We start from the raw sequence: 17,684 nt of genomic DNA, 5'->3' as shown, positions 1-17,684 counted from the left end.
TGGGTGGAACCATCACGTTCACTTTCTTCTTGCACCCTCGCTTACTTCCTGCTTCTTTGGAGTTTCCGTGTTGTGCAAAACAAGGGGTGATGTGTGCTAAGCGGTAGTACCGCATCCAGGGCGGTAGTACCGCTTGTTAGTGCCGCTGGTACTACCACCCCTGTTGTGGTCTCGACTTTTCGTGTCGGGTTTCCGTAAAGGACCACGCAGGAGAGTGGTAGTAGGGACGGCAGTAGGGTGCGGTAGTACCGCTCCTACTTCCGCTCCAACTGCCGCTCAGCTCACTGCCCTCCCCTGTTTTCCAGCGGTTGTAGGAAGCGGCAGTACCGCCTATCGGTAGTAGTACCGCCCTAGTGCGTGTACTCCTCTTCCCTCAGCCTTGGTTGCCCTATGCCTGCTTGCCACAACGGTAGTACCGCTATGGCAGTGGTACTACCGCTCCAGCAATGGTAGTACCGCCCAGATGCTGGTTGCGGGCTGCATAACGGTTGGATGTGTCCCCCACTATATAAAGGGGTCTTCTTCTCCAAGAAGACTAACCTCTTCCATCCCCAAGCTCCATTGTTGCTCCAAGCTCCATTTTCACCCGATCTCTCTCCCTAGCCAATCATACTTGTTGATTTTCTTGGGATTGGTTGAGAAGGCCTTGATCTACACTTCCACCAAGAGAAATTTGATTCCCCCCACTAATCCCTTGCGGATCTTGTTACTTTTGGGTGTTTGAGCACCCTAGATGGTTGAGGTCACCGCGGAGCCATAGTCCATTGTGGTGAAGCTTCGTGGTGTCGTTGGGAGCCTCCAATTAAGTTGTGAAGATTGCCCCAACCTTGTTTGTAAAGGTCCGGTCGCCGCCTCTAAGGGCACCAATAGTGGAATCATGGCACCTCGCATTGTGTGAGGGCGTGAGGAGAATACGGTGGCCCTAGTGGCTTCTTGGGGAGCATTGTGCCTCCACACCGCTCCAACGGAGACGTACTTCCCTTCAAAGGGAAGGAACTTCAGTAACACATCCTCGTCTTCATCGGTTCCACTCTTGGTTATCTCTTACCATCACTTGTGCAACATATATTGAGGTCTATCCCTTGCTTGCTTGTATGCTTATTGTTGTTGCATCATATAAGTTGCTCACCTAGTTGCATATATAGACAACCTACTTTGATGCAAAGTTTAATTTGGTAAAGAAAAGCTAAAAATTGTTAGTTGCCTATTCAACCCCCCTCTAGTCAACTATATCGATCCTTTCAATTGGTATCAGAGCCTCGTCTCTTTATTAAGGACTTTGTCATACGAAGAGTATGGTTGGCACCGTAGACGGTGGGGAGGAGCACTCCGATGTGAATCCAGTCTCGTCTACGGCCGATGAGGGAACCGCGGTCTCTCATGAGGAATTCAATGCGGCTTTGGACACATTGAAAACCTCCATGACGACCGAGGTTGAAAGCATGTTTAATAAATTCTTAGAAGGGCTTAAACTATCTACCGCACCGATGAAAGTGGGTGATCCCATTAACAAGGTGACGGATGCTAACTCCGACAAGGGGGAAGCTACTAGTGAAAGGGCTCCTTCTTCTAGTGGTAAGAATGGCAACGGCATCTTTGCCCATGTGGAACCTCCACTTACTTATGGTGGACCGATTCCTTCCACTCATTTGAATCATGTCGGTCCTCCCCCTAAGATTGTAAAAAATGAGGACTTTGATTCTTGGGTTTATCGCTTTAAGCGTCATTTGAACCATGTTAATACTAACCTTTGGAGAATCATTGAAGAAGGTTTTTATCCGCATGACTGAAGCAACTTCACCCCTCGAGAAGCCGTGGATAATCAATTCAATGAGAATGCTCTCTTCATCATCCAAGATGCAATTCCACCCGAAGATCTTGCTCATCTCCGACCCTTCACCGTGGCCAAGGATGCATGGCGGCATGTTGTTTCTCTCTACAGGGGAAGTGCAAGCATTCAACACTCCAACTATGAAGTAGTGCAAGATGAAGCCAATGAGTTTGCAATGAAAGAAGATGAAGAACCTCGCGAGCTCTATCGGAGATTAACTACTCTCGCGGCCTCACTCCGAGATCATGGGAGCAAGGATGCGGATGACAATTGGATCAAGCGCAAATTTCTCAAGGCCATGATGCCTTACCACAAGGCCATTTCCTCCGTCATTCGTCAAAGGCCGGACTTTCACACCTTGTGCTCAAGTGAAGTGTTGGATGAGTTTGTGGCTATGAGCATCTTGGACAAGACCGCCGACAATGCGGTGCTACATTCTCAAAGAGCAAAGAAGCCCAACCTTGCCTTGAAGGCCAAGGTTTTTGTGGAAGAAGAGGATGATGAGGAAGAAGACGAGAGCAACCCCGAAGATAATAAGTATGATTCCCATGAACACATGGCTCTTGCTTCAAGGAAATTTTGGAGCAAGAAGAACACAAGGCCAAACTTCAACAAGAATAACTCAAGTAGCTTCAAGGGCAAGCAACGTGTGAGAACATGTTATAATTGTGGCAATGTGAGTCATTTTGTTGCGGAGTGCCCTTACGAGAAGAGGGAAGACAATGGTGGCAAGCTCATCCGAAAAGACAAAGCCAAGTCCTTCCCAAACAAGAAAACTTCACCAAGAAGACTCCAACTAGAGGGTTGGTGGTTCAAGAAGAATACCATGAGGATGATGATGATGATGAAGATAGTGAAGCCATGGCCATGGCCTCCATTGCCATTGCCACAACTCCACGGGTGTCTCTCTTCGACTCACCCAACGAGAACATCACCGCCAAGTGCCTCATGGCTAAAACCACCAACAAGGTAACCGCCAACATCAAAACCACCATCATTACTAATCCCTCCTTGACGGATTGCATTGATGAAAGTGAGGGGTCTAATGAGGAAGTAAATGAGTTTGAGTCTTTTATGATTAAGCTCAAGGGCAAATCCAAGAAGCACTTCGTTGCTCTCTTGGAACAACTTGGTGAAGCCAATGACATGATCGAGGCTCATGAAGAAACCATCTCTAAGATGGAAGGTCATAGTCATGACTATGCCGATGAGATATCGGATCTCTCTAATGCTCTTGACGAAGAGCGTGTGCATCATTTGGCTCTTAAGGAGTCACACAACAATGACCATGCTAAATTAAAGAAAGATCTTGATCATGCTCTTGTTGTATCTCATGTGCTAAATTCCGAGAAGGCTAAACTTGGGGTTGACCATGCTAGACTCAAGGAGGAGTTTGATATACTCGACAAGGCTCACAAGCTCTTTAAGGGTGCTCATGCTAGCCTCAAGGAGTCTCATGATCAACTCCAAGTGAAGCTAACCAAGGAGAAAGCCACCTTTCCTCATATGGTATTAATTGATAATGCAAATGCTACTAACCCATGTTGTGAGCATGTGCATCTTGTGGAGGAGATTGCCAAGTTGAAAGAACAACTTGAGAGAGGCCTTGTGACGTGCATACAAGGTGAGAAGAATCTCAATGACCTTTTGAGCAATCAAAAGGAAGTTGTGGCCAAAGAGGGAGTTGGGTTTGCACCCAATTCCAAGAACAAGAAGAAGAACGACAAGACCAAACGACCTCCCCCTCTCAAGCAAACTTTTGTGAAGGAGGGAGAGAGTGTTCCGAAGGAGAAGAAGAACAATGTGAAGGGTGGTGATGTCAAAAAGGGCAATGCCACCCCTTCTAACAAAGCCAACGACTTTAACCCTTCTTATGTGTTGTGACGTGCTAGTGATGGGCATGTTTATGCCAAATCTGTTGGTTCTCCTTATGAGTACATTGAATGGTCCATTTGGGTTCCTAAGACCCTTGTTACTAACATCAAAGGACCCATTACAAAATGGGTACCTAAAACCAAGCATTGATCTCTTGTAGGTGTTTGCTTCCGATGGGGGATCATGGTTGCTCGATAGTGGAGCCACAAATCATATGACCGGAAGCAAGGACTTGGTGGTGGACGTGCACAAGATCCCATCTATGCCCACCAACGTCGAGTGGGGTGATGCCTCATATTCTAAGGTATTGGGTCTTGGCAAGGTTGTCATTTCTCATGATCTCACGATCGAGAAGGTCATGCTTGTTGAGTCCCTTGCATCTAATTTTTGTTCATCAACTTGCACTCATGGGCTTTGCCACATTCTTTGATATTGATACCGTGGCCCTCTTATGGAGCAAGACACTTAAAGTAGCCTTTGTTGGGCATGTCGAGAATAGTCTTTATGTGATTAACTTTTTGGAGTGACCCACTAAGACCGCGACATGCCTAATGGCTAAAGTTGATGTGGGGTGGCTTTGGCATCGCCGTTTAGCCCACATCAATATGAGATTTTTGCAAAGTCTTCTCAAGGGGGACCATGTCCGTGGACTAACAAATGTTAGTTTTGCCAAAGATCGTGCTTGTAGTGCTTGTATCGAATGGAAGCTACATGAGAAGGCTCACCCTCCCATGACTATCATCTACTCGAAGAGACCCTTGGAGCTCCTTCACATGGATCTCTTTGGGCCTCCATCCTTTGATAGTATTGGGGGTACAAAGTATTGCTTCGTGATTGTGGATGATTATTCAAGATACACTTGGGTATATTTCTTCAAGAGGAAGAGTAAGACTCAACAAACCATCATCGACTTTGCAAATGAAGCTCAATGTCAACATGACGCAAAGATCTTGACAATAAGGAGTGACAACGGCACCGAGTTCAAGAACTACACCCTGGATGAGTTTCTTAGTGATGAGGGGATCAAGCATCAATATTCCGCACCATACACCCCTCAACAAAATGGTGTCGCAGAGAGGAAGAACCAGGAGTTGATGGATGCGGCAAGGACCATGATGACGGAGTTCAAGTCTCCTTACAACTTTTGGGCCGAAGCCATCAACACAGCATGTCATGCATCCAATCGGCTCTATCTCCGCAAAGGCTTAAACAAGACTCCCTATGAAATATTCACCGGTAACAAGCCCAACCTCAAGTACTTCCGGGTGTTTGGGTGTAAGTGTTTCATTCTCAAGAAAGGTGTTTGTTTGTCTAAATTTGAGGCTAGAGCTCATGAGGGCATATTTGTTGGTTATGCTACAAACTCTCATGCTTACTGTGTCCTCAAAAAGTCCACGGGACTCATTGAGGAGACGTGTAACGTGGAGTTTGACGAGAATAACGGCTCCCAAGTGGAGCAAAGTGGTACTTGTGATGTAGGTGATGAAATTCCTCCCCAAGCCATAAGAAGAATGGGTGTTGGTCATATCCTACCCATTGAGGAATCCCTTGTGGACGAAGGAGAAGGATAATGCTCCACTCAAGTGGAGCCATCACCAACCCAAGACCCACACGCTTCCAACAAAGTGAAGGCCCTCAACCTCGTGAACTAGATCAAGGGCAAGATCAACCTCAAGATGATGGTGAACCACCAAGCGATGCCCAAGGTCAATTTCTCCCTTTTGAGAAAGTTCAAGATCAAGAGCAAGCTCGAGTTCAAGAACAAGCTCAAGACGGTGCTCAAGATGATCAAGTTACCCCTCCTCTTTTCACATCCGAGGAGGAATTAGAGCGTCGTGCCGCGAAGAATGCTTCCAAGCTCACTACCAAAGGTCATCTCATGGAGAATGTGGTTGGAAGCCTAAGAAAGGGGGTAAGCACTCGTAGACAATTAGCAAACTATTGTGAACATCACGCGTTTGTTTCTCGTGTCGAACCCCAAAAGGTTTATGAGGCGCTCGAGGATCCGGATTGGCTCAATTCCATGCATGAAGAACTCAACAACTTCGAGCACAACCAAGTGTGGAAATTAGTGCCAAGGCCAACGGGGAATCATAATGTCATTGGAACCAAGTGGATATTCAAGAACAAGCAAGATAATCATGGGATCATTGTTCGCAACAAGGCTCGTTTGGTGGCACAAGGCTACTCCCAAATCGAGGGTATCGACTACGGTGAAACCTTTGCTCCCGTCGCTCGCCTTGAATCTATTTGTTTGTTGATTGCTTATGCTTCTCATCATAATTTCAAGTTGCAACAAATGGATGTGAAGAGTGCTTTTCTTAATGGTCCCATTAATGAGTTGGTGTATGTCAAACAACCCCCAGGGTTCGAGGATCCTTATTTCCCCGATCATGTGTACCAACTCAACAAGGCACTCTATGGCATTAAACAAGCCCCACGTGCGTGGTATGAGCATCTTACTGAGTTGTTACAAGATCGTGGGTTCGAAATCAGGAAAATCGACCCCACTCTTTTTACTAAGAAGGTCAAAGGGGAGTTGTTTGTACGCCAACTATATGTTGATGATATTAACTTTGGTTCCCTTAACAAAGCTTTCAATGAGGAATTTGCCGCTCTCATGACCTCAAAGTTCAAGATGTCCATGATGGGAGAGTTGAAGTTCTTTCTCGGGTTCGAAATCAAGCAAAGAAGAGAAGGAACCTTCATCAACCAAGCCAAATACGCTCAAGACATGCTCAAGAGATTCAAGCTAAGTGATGTCAAGCCGACCTCCACTCCAATGCTTGTCAAATGCCAACTTGACATTGATCCCAATGGTAAAGCGGTGGATCAAAAGGTATATCGCTCCATGATTGGATCCTTGCTTTACCTTTGTGCATCTAGACTGGATATCATGTTGAGTGTGGGAATTTGTGCACGCTTTCAAGCCGCACCTAAGGAAAGCCACTTTGTGGCGGTCAAGCGAATCTTTTGATATTTGGCTCATACCCCAAACTTTGGCTTATGGTACCGAAGAGGAGCCAACTTTGATCTTTTGGGCTATACAGACTCAGATTGGGCGGGAGACAAAGTGGATAGGAAGTCCACCTCCGGAGGGTGCCAATTGCTTGGCTACTCCTTAGTGAGTTGGTATTCTAAGAAGCAAAGTTGTGTGTCTCTCTCGTCCACCGAAGCGGAGTATGTGGCTGCCGGTAGTTGTTGTGCTCAACTTCTATGGATGAGGCAAACTTTGAAGGATTACGATGTCACTTGTGACGAAGTTCCTCTTTGGTGTGACAATGAAAGCGCCATCAAGATCTCTCTCAACCCGGTGCAACACTTCAAGACATAGCATATTGAGATTCGGTATCACTTCATCCATGATCACATTAGGCGAGGGGAGATCAAGCTCAAGTATGTCAACACTCATGATAACCTTGCAGATATTTTCACGAACCCTTGGATGAAGCAAGATTTCGCGAGTTAAGGCATGAGCTAAATATCATTGATTCGAGCAATGTGGTTTGAACTCTTGCACACCCCACCACACTCTTCATGATGTCTTGTTTAGGTGTAGGCATGGATATAAGGGGAGTGTTGTTCTCTCAATGAACTCTCCCTTCCCCCATTATGCATAAATTGATGAAGTCTTTCACATTAGCCATTTTTGATGGTACTTGTGCTTCAAAGACGAGTTATGGTCACGGGCCCAAGGATAATTCTTCGCGGCGCCATACCATTTGTTCAAACATAGGTGGCCTCGGCCACCGCCCTCTCTTCTCAAGAGTTTGTCTATGTATTGTTTCTTGTTGCTTGTGCTTCCCTCTTTTGAGTAGTTGTGTTTTGGTGTGGTCGTGTTTGGGTTGTCTTGGCTTGTCTTGTCTTGTGTGGTATTTCTGTTTTTCGCTAGTCGTGCGTAAGCCATCATTTCCCCACTTTGTTCCTGCTTTGGGGCTCCTGAGTGGTACTACCGCGTCGGCAGAGCGGTACTACCACTTATAAGAGGTACTACCGCCCTGCCGACATGGTACTACCGTGGAGTGGTTCATTGGGCGCTTTGTGCTTCAGATCTGCACCAGAGTGGTACTACCGCGCCTTGCACGGTACTACCGCTTAGGGCTGGGTGTGTGGGGTATGTATCGGGCAGGGGGAGTTTCTCCTCCCCCATACCTATTCAGTTTGCCCCATCCCCTCGGCCCCTCCTCTCCCAGGCGACTCCCCAAGCACCGGAGGTCCGCCGCCGGGCCACCGTATTCAAGCCGTCTGCCTTGGTTCCATCCGGTGGGATCCTTCCCCACCCTCTCCTCTTGCCATGGATGCCGGTATTGCCTCCATTCTTCCCTTCCTTGGTTCTCTTTCTTGAATCTAGGTTTTGGGCTATACTCGTTGCATCCCTCGATTTAGTTGTTGAATCGTGGCTTAGGAAGGACTTGGGAGACTGCTAGACTAGGTTGTTTGATGATTAGGTGTAGACATATGAAATTTTGCATCTCCGGTAGTACCGGATCTTGCCGCGGTAGGTGTCAGTCCGCTGACAGTCACTTCGGTGGTACTACCGATGTATCCTAGTAGTACTACCACTCTGGTGCGCAGTACTACCGCCCTGAGATGCCAATGCTCCTGTTTCTCTACCCAATTCTCATCTTTGGTGTTTGTATTTCCTTTGCTTATGCTCTCTTGCTCTTGTGCTCAGGTGGTAGTAGCTCCGGGCATCAGGCTTGCCGCAAGAATATAGACCGTGCAACAGGTTCCAAGCATTATCGCTCATCGGATGTTCCAGAGTCTGCTGCTGCTATTGATGCAGGTGGCTCGTCTGAGCCGCCAAAATGCAAGGCCAAGGTCCCAACGTTGAAGACCTCCGCTGGGCGCAAGCGTGCCAATCAGATGTATGCTATGGAGTTCTGTACCAAGAGGAAGCACAATCCCTACCATGTGGACCAGGAGCCTGCTCTTCAGAGGCGTCCGTTCTGGAACAGGTTTCAACAGTCTATCTATTGCAATGGCTTGAAGCAAAAGAAGAACTTGTTTGTGAAGGTCAAGTCTATCGATCTCTCGCACATGGAGAAGGACAAGCCATACTTTGGGAATGCTCTGCAGAGGTGTGAGGAGTTGGACATCAAGAGGATCATTACCTTCAACAAAGACTTTGATGCCGAGCTCGTGGCCCAGTTCTTTGCCACCGTTCACTTTGCGCATGATCAGGCCCATACTCTGTCTTGGATGACCAATGGTCGTCGTCTATCCGCACCATGGAAGGACTTCATGGTCAGCTGGTCGTAAATGATGAGGGTGCCCATACCCCACATGGGTTTCACCCTCATAAGGAGATTGCCGCTACTCATAAGGAAAAGCTTTGGCCCTATTCTACCAGGAAGGTGTCTGAGACTGGGAAGGTTACTTATGAGCTCTGGCCCTTTCTAGACATCATGCATCGGATCTTCCGGAACACCCTGTTTCCACAGATTGGCAACTTGGATCAGGTGCACTCTTACCTAGTTGGCATGCTTCTATTCTGTCAAGAACAGCAGGGCTCTCAGCAGGTGCTGGATGTGTCACATGTGATGTGGTCTGAGCTTCACTCTGCTGTCATGGAGTGCAAGTGCATCATCTATGGACCCTATCTTATGCAGCTTATCGAGGACACTTGGGAAGCCAAGTTTCCAGATGAGGAGCTTGTCACAAACAACATGGTTTCTCATGACACTATCGAGCTGCGTCAGAAGGAGAAGTGGAGTACGTCTACTCTGGCACCTACGGTGCAGGAGAATGTCTTATCTGATGAAGATGATGAGGATGATGATGGGCTGGAGTATGTGCCCCCATCTGAGAAGCCCTCTTGGGCGAAGAAACTCAAGGAGAAGATGAAGCGTCTATTCTGCTTTCAGGCCAAGGGCCAGTACAAGGCTCACAAGGAGGCCAAGATGGCTCGTCATCGTGACAAGGCCATTATGAGACATGTTGGCCTTGAGGTTGCTGATGGCTCTGAGGAGCGGATCACTGATGAGGAGTCTTGGACCAGAGTGCATTGCCCGTGGTCAGATACTGAGGAGGAGCATGACTGGTGATGCCATGGAGATCTACTATCATCGTGTGTCTTGTCGTCCCTTTCCCTTTGGTGTCTTGCTGCCAAAAGGGGTGAGTTAGGGATTTGCCTTAGGTCTTGTGTTTGTGTGTTCGTGTTCGTTCGTGTCTCGTGTCTCGTGTTTGTTCGTTTTCATTCGCTTTCTTTCGGCTATGAGCAAGACCATATGGTGTAAGACATGTGTGAACTACCCTACCCTATCTACTTTAGTATCAAGTACCCTATTATATTGTGAGAAGCTTCATTTCCAGCACTTATATTTTTGCTCTCATGCTTGTCCTTGCTTAGATGTACTTGTTGTTATTCTTATATGCAAGGATGTTGCCTGTCTACAAAATATAGGGGGAGTTTGATCCTAAAGATGTGCACATAGCCTTTCATGCTAATTTCCTTGGTGCACACCTCTAGGGGGAGCCCGTCTATATTTTGTTGGGAGAGGGTTTGCTTAAATTCTAGTTACTATTTTGTGCAAATCCCGTGTTGTCATCAATCCACCAAAAAGGGGGAGATTGTAAGGGCATTTTTATCCCTTAGTAGTTTTGGTGATTGATGACAATATGTTTGTAGACTAATCGTGTGCACTAAGCGTTTCAGGTGATCTAATATAAGGTCACAATGCAATTGTTACCCCTCGAGGACTTCACTTTAGACGGATTATTTTCCTTCATTTCTTTTCGGCGGAATTGAGTCGTAGGGATAACCGTACTATCAAGAGGGGATCCGTTTCGAAAGAGTATGGGTGGAATCATCACGTTCACTTTCTCCTTGCACCCTCGCTTAGTTCCTGCTTCTTTGGAGTTTTCGTGTTGTGCAAAACAAGGGGTGATGTGTGCTAAGCGGTAGTACCGCGGCCAGGGCGGTAGTACCACCTATCGGCGGTAGTACCGCTTGTTAGTGCCGCTGGTACTACCGCCCCTGCTGTGGTCTCGACTTTTTGTGTCAGGTTTCCGTAAAGTACCACGTAGGGGAGCGGTAGTAGGGACGGCAGTAGGGCGTGGTAGTACCGCTTATCGGCGGTAGTACCGCTCCTACTTCCGCTCCAACTGCCGCTCAGCACACTGCCCTCCCCTATTTTCCAGTGGCTGTAGGAAGCGGCAGTACAGCCTATCGGCGGTAGTACCGCCCTAGTGCATGTACTCCTCCTCCCTCAGCCCTAGTTTCCCTATGCCTGCTTGCCACAACGGTAGTACCGCTGTGGCAGCGGTACTACCGCTCCAGCAACGGTAGTACCGCCCAGATGTGGGTTGCGGGCTGCATAACGGTTGGATGTGTCCCCCCACTATATAAAGGGGTCTTCTTCTCCAAGAAGACTCACCTATTCCATCCCCAAGCTCCATTGTTGCTCCAAGCTCCATTTTCGCCCGATATCTCTCCCTAGCCAATCAAACTTGTTGATTTTCTAGGGTTTGGTTGAGAAGGCCCTGATCTACACTTCCACCAAGAGAAATTTGATTCCCCCCACTAATCCCTTGTGGATCTTGTTACTCTTGGGTGTTTGAGCACCCTAGACGGTTGAGGTCACCGCAGAGCCATAGTCCATTGTGGTGAAGCTTCGTGGTGTCGTTGGGAGCCTCCAATTAAGTTGTGGAGATTGCCCCAACCTTGTTTGTAAAGGTCTGGTCGCCGCCTCCAAGGGCACCAATAGTGGAATCACGGCACCTCGCATTGTGTGAGGGTGTGAGGAGAATACGGTGGCCCTAGTGGCTTCTTGGGGAGCATTGTGCCTCCACACCGCTCCAACGGAGACGTACTTCCCTTCAAAAGGAAGGAACTTCGGTAACACATCCTCGTCTTCATCGGTTCCACTCTTGGTTGTCTCTTACCTTTACTTGTGCAACATATATTGAGGTCTATCCCTTGCTTGCTTGTATGCTTATTGTTGTTGCATCATATAATTTGCTCACCTAGTTGCATATCTAGACAACCTACTTTGGTGCAAAGTTTAATTTGGTAAAGAAAAGCTAAAAATTGTTAGTTGCCTATTCACCCCCCCTCTAGTCAACTATATCGATCCTTTCAAAGGTGAAGGACCAGTAAGGAAATGATATGATGGATTTGCCGTGTCATATTCACACCAAGAAGGATGAGGAGGGGAACTTGATTCTCCCCAAACATACCACTCGACAATGTCGACTCCTAATCCAGAACTTCCAAGAAAGTAAACCCAGTGATAAGGACAAAGAGTCCGAGAAGGAAGAAGAAGACAAGGATGATGATGATGGTTACCCCAATGTCAATGCCACCTTGGTGATTTTTGCCGATATTGAGAGCAAAAGTCAACTGAAGGTCATTAACAGAGAGGTGAACATGGTTGCTCCGACAACACTAAAGTATTTGAAATGGTAAAAAACCATTACATTCGACCAGTCCGACCACCCGGCACGCGTAGCCACCCCTGTGTGGCAAGCGCTAGTGGTCGACCCAGTCGTGGGAGGCACCCGACTGGCCAAGGTTCTGATGGATGGTGGCAGTGGCCTGAATATTCTGTATGCTGAGGCCCTCAAAGGAATGGGCATTCCGATGTCCAAACTCAGCGAGAGCAACATGCGGTTCCATGGGATCATCCTAGGAAAGAAAGCCGGATCACTCGGCCAGATCACTCTTGATGTGGTTTTCAGCGATGAGAAGAATTTCCGCAAGGAAAAGTTGACGTTTGAGGTTGTGGATTTCCAGAGTGCATATCATGCCATTCTGGGCAGACCTGCTTATGCTAGCTCTATGGCTCGACCGTGCTACGTATACCTCAAGATGAAGATGCCTGGCCCCAGAGGCATAATAACGGTTTCCAGTAACCGTCAGAGAGCAGAAGATTGTCTTCAAGAAGGGGCAATGATAGCAGATGAGCAGATGGTAGCAGTAGAGTTTCAAGAGTACCAGAAGACTACAGATCCAAGTGATTTGTTGCGTGCTTAGAGGCCTACTTCGGAGTCTGCATTTCAGTCGGCCGGCGAGACCAAGCCAGTCCACATTCACCCGACCGACCCCAATGCTGCTCCGACCCATATCTCGACGACACTCTATAGCAAATAGGAAGAAGCGCTCATCCAGTTCCTCCGTGAGAACTGGGATATCTTTGCATGGAAGCCATCTGACATGCCAGGTGTACCTAGGGGACTGGCTGAGCATCGCTTGCAAGTCGACCCAAAAGTAAAACCTGTTAAGGAGCATCTCCGTCGATCCGCCACAGAGAAGAGAAAGGCCATTGGCGAGGAGGTGGCTCGGCTCCTGGCTGCTGAGTTCATCCGCGAGATATACCACTCCGAGTGGCTCGCCAATGTTGTTATGGTTCCCAAGAAAGACAAATCACTCCGAATGTGTATTGACTTCAAGCACATCAATCGGGCCTGCCCGAAAGATCATTTTCCTCTGCCCCGCATCGACCAGATAGTCGACTCAACTGCGGGATGTGAGCGACTGTCCTTCCTGGACGCTTATTCCGGGTACCATCAGATCCGACTGTATGGACCCGATGAGATAAAGACGGCTTTCATCACCCCGTTCGGTTGTTTTTGCTATGTTACTATGCCCTTTGGCCTAAAGAATGCTGGTGCCACATTCATGCGCATGGTTCAGAAGTGCCTGCTCACTCAAATCAGTCGAAATGTGGAAGCATACATGGATGACATAGTGGTTAAGTCACGCAAAGGTTACGACCTGCTGACTGACCTTGCTGAAACCTTTGCCAACCTAAGAAGGTATGATATGAAGCTCAATCCATCAGAATCACATTCGGAGTCCCAGGCGGAAAGTTACTCGGTTTTCTCATTTCCGAACGAGGGATCGACGCAAATCCAGAGAAGATTGGCAAAATCCTCCGAATGATATGCCCAGTGCGTGTGCATGATGTTCAGAAGCTTACTGGTTGTTTGGCTGCATTGAGCCGATTCATCTCACGACTCGATGAAAAGGCACTGCCTCTTTACCGACTGATGAAGAAGTCTAACAAGTTCGAGTGGAATGACGAAGCTGAAGCAGCGTTTGAGGAGCTCAAAGCCCTGCTTTCCACCCAGCCGGTGCTTGATGCTCCGGTTGCCAAGGAGCCTCTACTGCTTTACATCGCAGCCACGGGACAAGTTGTTAGGACAGTGCTCACAGTCGAGCGGGAAGAAGAAGGCAAGGCCTTCAAAGTTCAGCACCCCGTGTATTACATTTCAGAAGTATTAACCCCATCCAAGCAGAGATATCCTCACTATCAGAAGCTTGTTTATGGGATTTACCTGACCACGAAGAAGGTTGCACACTATTTCTCTGATCACTCAATTTCAGTTGTCAGCGACGCTCCATTGTCAGAGATTCTGAATAACAGAGATGCAACTGGTCGAGTGGCAAAATGGGCGATTGAACTTCTTCCTTTAGATATCAAATTTGAGGCAAAGAAGGCCATTAAGTCTCAAGCAATTGCAGATTTCCTCGCAGAGTGGACAGAACAACAATAGCCGATTCAAATTCAGTCGGAACATTGGACCATGTTCTTTGATGGATCCAAGATATCAAATGGCTCTGGTGCAGAAGTGGTCTTAGTGTCCCCACGAGGAGACAAGCCCAGCTATGTCCTCCAGATTCACTTTGATTCTTCGAACTATGAAGCTGAGTATGAGGTAGTATTGTATGGGTTGCGTATGGCCATTTCACTCGGCGTTCGGCGCTTGATGCTTTATGGCAACTCAGACTTAGTGGTTAACCAAGTAATGAAGGAATGGGACGTCAGGGGTCCCGTAATGACAGGTTATTGTAATGCAGTGAGAAAGCTGGATAAGAAGTTTGAGGGGTTAGAGATCCACCACATACCACGAGTCAAGAATCAAGCTGATGATGATCTGGCGAAGATAGGTTCCACTCGGAAGCCTATCCCCAACAGTGTGTTCTTGGAGCATCTCCATACCCCGTCGGTGGAAGAGCCCTCACAACTGATAAGTTCAACCAATCCGACTGAGATCGAAGTTCCAACCGTGGTCGACTTGACCATGGAAGTCTTGGTGGTCACGCCCGATTGGACAGTACCGTACATCGAGTACATTCTTAGAAAGGAGCTCCCAGAGGATGAATATGAGGCTCCCCAGATAGTCAATCGATCAAAAGCTCTTAACATGATGAAAGGGAAGCTTTACAAAGAAAGTGTCATAGGAGTGGCTCAACGCTGCATCACCCCGTAAGAAGGCTGAATGATCCTAAACGATATCCACTCGAGGACCTGTGGTCACCATGCATCCTCTCGGACCATCGTGGCTAAATCATACTGAGCGGGATTCTATTGGCCTCATGCAAATGAGATGGCGAAAGATATAGTTGACAAGTGCGCAGGTTGCTAGTTCTACTCCAACATGTCCCACAAGCCAGCATCTGCCCTGAAGACTATTGCACTCATCTGTCCGTTTGTAGTCTGGGGATTGGATATGGTTGGACCCTTCAAGACCGGCGTGAGTGGCTTCACCCATTTGCTCGTAGCAGTCGACTAGTTCACCAAGTGGATCGAAGCCAAGCCCATCAAAAACCTTGGAGCGGGCACTGCGTTAGTTTCATCAAGGAGTTGATATTCAGATATGGAGTTCTTCACAACATTATCACGTATAGCGGCTCCAACTTTGATTCTGATGAGTTCAAGGCATTCTACGCATCCCAAGGCATTCGGGTCAACTATGCGTCCGTCGCACATCCACAGTCGAATGGCCAGGCAGAAAGGGCGAATGGTTTGATCCTTCAAGGGTTAAAGCCTCGACCGATGTGCGACCTTAAGCATCCTGCTGGAGCTTGGGTGACTGAATTGCCGTCGGTCCTATGGGGGCTGAGAACAACGCCCAAACGGTCGACTGATCGAACCCCTTTCTTTCTGGTGTAGGGCGCTGAGGCTGTGCTTCCGAGTGACTTGCTGCACAATGCTCCCCGAGTGGCACTGTTCTCAAAAGCTGAAGTAGAGCAAGCACGCGAAGACGCAGGTGATCTCCTGGAGGAAGAGAGCGAGATGGCTTTGGTTCGGTCGACCATCTATCAGCAAGATCTACGTCGATTCCACGCTTGCAATGTCAGAGGTCGAGCATTTCGGGAAGGAGACCTTGTGCACCGAGTGGATCAGAAATGACCTCACAAGTTCGCTCCGGCCTGGGAAGGCCCCTTCATCATCACCAAGGTGCTTCACAATGGATCGCACCACATCTACAACGTAGCCAAGAACGTGGATGAGCCACGCGCATGGAACGCAGAGCTGCTTTGTCCTTTCTATACCTAAAATCACTCGACCCGACGAGTTGTAATAAAAGCACTTCAGTTTGTTTTCCAAAGACAAGATTTTTACAATGTCTTAATGACTGGTTCCTCGTAATCACTTGTGTCCAAATCCCCCAGTGGGTGGCTTAGGCGCGAACCTGATTCGCCTAAGTGAAAAACATCCCGAGTGGAGAGCAATCCTCCCGCTCGGGAGCTTAGCTGCGACCCCGTACTCACCTAAGTTAAAAAACATTCCGAGTGGAGAGGAATCCTCCCACTCGGGGGCTTAGCTACGACCCCGTACTCGCCTAAGTGAAAAAACATTCCGAGTGGAGAGAAATCCTCCTGCTCGGTGGCTTAGCTGCGACCCCGAAATCGCCTAAGTTAAAAGATATTCCGAATGGAGAGCAATCCTCCCACTCGGGGGCTTAGCTGCAACCCCGAAATTGCCTAAGTTAAAAACATTCCGAGTGGAGTGCAATCCTCTTGCTCGGGGGCTTAGCTGCGCCCATACTCGCCTAGGTCACTAATGTCTACTACGCAACCTTCTTCTTGTAGACGTTGTTGGGCCTCCAAATGCAGAGGTTTGTAGGACAAGCAAATTTCCCTCAAGTGGATGACCTAAGGTTTATCAATCTGTGGGAGGCATAGGATGAAGATGGTCTCTCGCAACCCTGCAACCAAATAACAAAGAGTCTCTTGTGTCCCCAACACACCCAATACAATGGCAAATTGTATAGGTGCACTAGTTCGGCGAAGAGATGGTGATACAAGTGCAATATGGATGGTAGATATGAGTATTTGTAATCTGAAAATATAAAAACAGCAAGGTAACTAATGATAAAAGTGAGCACAAACTGTATTGCAATGCTAGAAAACAAGGCCTAAGGTTAATACTTTCACTAGTGCAAGTTCTCTCAACAATAATAACATAACTGGATCATATAACTATCCCTCAACATGCAACAAAGAGTCACTCCAAAGTCACTAATAGCGGAGAACAAACGAAGAGATTATTGTAGGGTACGAAACCACCTCAAAGTTATCCTTTCTAATCGATCTATTCAAGAGTCCATAGTAAAATAACACGAAGCTATTCTTTCCGTTTGATCTATCATAGAGTTCGTACTAGAATAACACCTTAAGACACAAATCAACCAAAACCCCTAATGTCACCTAGATACTCCAATGTCACCTCAAGTATCCGTGGGCATGATTATACGATATGCGTCACACAATCTCGGATTCATCTATTCAACCAACACAAAGTACTTCAAAGAGTGCCCCAAAGTTTTTACCGAAGAGTCAAGACGAAAACGTGTGCCAACCCCTATGCATAAGTTCACAAGGTCACTGAACCTGCAAGTTGATCACCAAAACGTACATCAAGTAGATCACGTGAATATCCCATTGTCACCACAGATAAGCACATGCAAGACATACATCAAGTGTTCTCAAATCCTTAAAGACTCAATCCGAGAAGATAACTTCAAAGGGAAAACTCAATCCATTACAAGAGAGTAGAGGGGGAGAAACATCATAAGATCCAACTATAATAGCAAAGCTCACGATACATCAAGATCATGCCATATCAAGAACACGAGAGAGAGAGAGAGAGAGAGAGATCAAACACATAGCTACGGGTACATACCCTCAGCCCCGAGGGCGAACTACTCCCTCCTCATCATGGAGAGCGCTGGGATGATGAAGCTG

This window comes from Triticum aestivum, chromosome 7B (assembly GCF_018294505.1).
Source record: "Triticum aestivum cultivar Chinese Spring chromosome 7B, IWGSC CS RefSeq v2.1, whole genome shotgun sequence".
NCBI classification, from domain to species: Eukaryota; Viridiplantae; Streptophyta; class Magnoliopsida; order Poales; family Poaceae; genus Triticum; species Triticum aestivum.
Note: the sequence above shows the minus strand (reverse complement) of the source record.